Source organism: Petaurus breviceps, unplaced genomic scaffold, assembly GCF_028583685.1.
Source record: "Petaurus breviceps papuanus isolate PSGF00001 unplaced genomic scaffold, PetGlider_PUasm1.0 90700, whole genome shotgun sequence".
NCBI lineage: Eukaryota > Metazoa > Chordata > Mammalia > Diprotodontia > Petauridae > Petaurus > Petaurus breviceps.
Window position 1 is genome coordinate 5,842,017 of NW_027187315.1, and position 3,081 is coordinate 5,845,097.

At 32.9% G+C, this 3,081-nt stretch overlaps 1 pseudogene; it reads right to left on the minus strand.

Moving 5' to 3' along the window:
• Positions 1–927: 927 nt before the first annotated feature.
• LOC138144462 (E3 SUMO-protein ligase KIAA1586-like) lies at positions 928–1,995 on the minus strand (annotated as a pseudogene).
• Between the last annotated feature and the right edge of the window lie 1,086 nt (positions 1,996–3,081).

Genomic DNA, 3,081 nt, shown 5'->3' on the forward strand with positions numbered 1-3,081 from the left:
AGTAAAAGGGGAAGATAGAGATAGAGCCAAGGGGGCTAGTTAGGACATTTTTGTAGTTACTGAGGTGTGAATTGATGAGGATCTGGTTTAGGCCAATAGAACTGGAATAAAGAGTATGGCTAAGAGAAATACTACAGGAATATATAGTACCATTTTTAGGTACACCAAGGATCAATGTGCTATTTTGATATAATAACTATTCAGACCATAGCCAAGAACCCACCAAATTGTTAGGTATATAGGAAATATATAAACTAAATGAACAAAATCATTTAATTAAACAAGAGTCAACAAACATTAAGTCACAAAGAAGTGAATTACATAGTCAACAAACATTTATTAAAGTACCTATTTCAAAGAAAAAAGAAAAAGGTGTATACATACAAAAATACTTATAGCATCCCTTTTTCACGGTAGGTAAAATAGGAAACTAAGAAAATATCTTCCTTAAGGAAATTCTCTTATTAAGGAATAACTAAGCAAATTGTGGTATATGAATGCAAGGGAATATTATGTCATAAGGGATGATAAATTATCTACACAGTTCTTAATTGATCACATCAATTTCATGTGTTAAAATTTCACTTAAATGATAAAATTTCATTCACTGGCCACCCCCTGAGAAATTAGTCCTTCATAATGCCAAGTGGATGGTCTAATAAATCAAAATAATTAAAAATGCTTTCATCATTGTTTCTATCCATTGAAAGACATAAGCTCATGTGTTGAATTATATATTAGAAAAGTAACATTCCTGGAAAGAGCACTAAATTTATTATTTTTATTAAATGGAATCCTTTTTTTTTTTTTGCTTTTTGGAGGGCAATTGGGGTTAAGTGACTTGCCCAAGGTCACACGTCTAGTTTTTGTGTTAAGTGTCTGAAGCTGGATTTGAACTCAGGTCCTCCTGATTCCAGGGCCAGTGCTCTATTCACTGTGCCACCTAGCCATCTGAAATGGAATACTTTTACACTTATGTGACTTAATCAAATCTTCAACTTGAGATTCATGTTTTCTTTAAATTTTCCAAATGTCTTAATTGTGCATTTGATTAATTTTTGCATTTTCTGAATGTTAGTTGATCTTTACTGCAGTGCAATTAAAAATAATGAAAATTCTTTAAGAATGTCAAGCATTAAAATAGTTTCCTAAGAAATTAATGTTAGCTTATCTCTTTGCCAAATCAGAATAAGAAGAATGAGAAAAACGCACACATAATGCAGGATGCCATGCTATATAGCAGTAGGAGCTCATAAACCACATGCTGTCAATCTTGGTCCCATTATTCAACCAATTTTAGTACTGTGAATTTCAGGTTTTTCTATAACAACAGTTTCTAGCTTGATTTGGTTTTTTTTTTTAGTAGATTGGTGATAAATAGAAGAAATTTTATCTAAATGATTATCTTGTTTTATTTCAGATTTTGAATCTTCAAGAGATAATTGCAGTCAGTGATTTAGACACTGCTGAATGATGGGAAATTTTTCTAACAACTTTAGAGCTACTTCAGACTCTTCCAAGTATTGTACTAGCACCAAGAGAACAAAATGCAATTAAGTTTGCTTTTGAATACTCATTATTAAAGCCACAATCACTTAAAGTAAACAATAATGTATTGAAAATTCACTGCTGTGCAAAAATTAGCATTACTAATACAGAAGCTGATTTAACTGCTCACTGGAGATAAATTATTGGGCTACTCTTATTCAAAATTGTAGATGCCTTGTCATTTGACACAGATTTCTGGCATTCTTTTCTATAATATTCTTAATTATTTTTGTCTTTATTTCTTTTGCGACATGTTCTGCTGTTCTTATTATGGTTATGTTGTGCATGTAAACAATTGCCTCTATCTGCTAAATTTTGCTCTTGTGATTTGATTGCCCCCTCATTATCAGATAAAGGCCTATTATATTTTACTAAGTTGTAAACAGTATTGAAAACTTTTATGGTTGTATCAATAATTTTATTCTTTAATTTATGCACTTAATTGGAAATTGGTAATTAGCTGATTATTTTATTTTATTTTTTTGCTTTTTGGAGGGCAATTGGGGTTAAGTAACTTGCCCAAGGTCACACGGCTAGTTTTGTGTGTGTGTGTGTGTGTGTGTGTGTGTGTGTGTATTAAGTGTTTGAGGCTGGCCCTGAACTCAGGTCCTCCTGACTCCAGGGCTAGTGCTCTATTCACTGTGCCACATAGCCGCCCCCCCCCCCTTTTTTTTTTTTTTTAGCAAATCTTGATTCTAGTATGGACTTTAGAAATATTGTATTCCCTAATTATTTTTCTGTAGTAAGGCTTGTATAGTCATTGTATTACTGACATCTGAGGTTATTAAATATGAACTCCATAGTTTCTTGGACATATGGACATTTTCTGCTGTCACTTCTAAATGTTGAACTGTTGAACAATCCTTTAACATCCTCATTCATCTTCTTATTTTTAGCAATTTGCAGTTTTCCTAACAATCCAGAAGCACAAGATCCCTTTAATGAACATTACAGTTTTTCTTCAATTATGGTCACTCAACAGATTCAAAATGAGGTTCTGTTGATTTCAATGCTCCACAATGCTTTTCAATCCCATCATTATTTTTTGACTTTTCACCTTTACATTTACAAAATTTAATATAATTCTTTCAAGGGTAAGAATTTGACTTTTTGTATTTTTTTGTATTATGCTAGCGAAATTCACAATAACAATGACTTGTATAAAAATTCTGTTGATTTCTTTATAAAATTAAAGAAATACCTAAATACTAAAAAGTTTACCTTACTTTTCATTTTACACCAATACCTTCAGTATGCGTGTGATGAAAAATCTCATCCAAAATTTAATCAAGAACACGGAGATCTCTTAGGATAGAAACAGGAATTTATTCTCTTTCCCGGGTGAAGAGGGTGATCTTCCCCATGACCAAACATGAGGATGAGGCTTTACAAACAGCAGAACAAGAATTTATATCCTAATGGGGTCCCTTCTCCCATTGGTTGGGGGGGGGAGGGATGGGCTCAAGTCTCAGCCCGAAAATCTTCCCTGATGGTAAACCACAGAGTAGCCTGCCAAGGAGGCTGATTGACAGC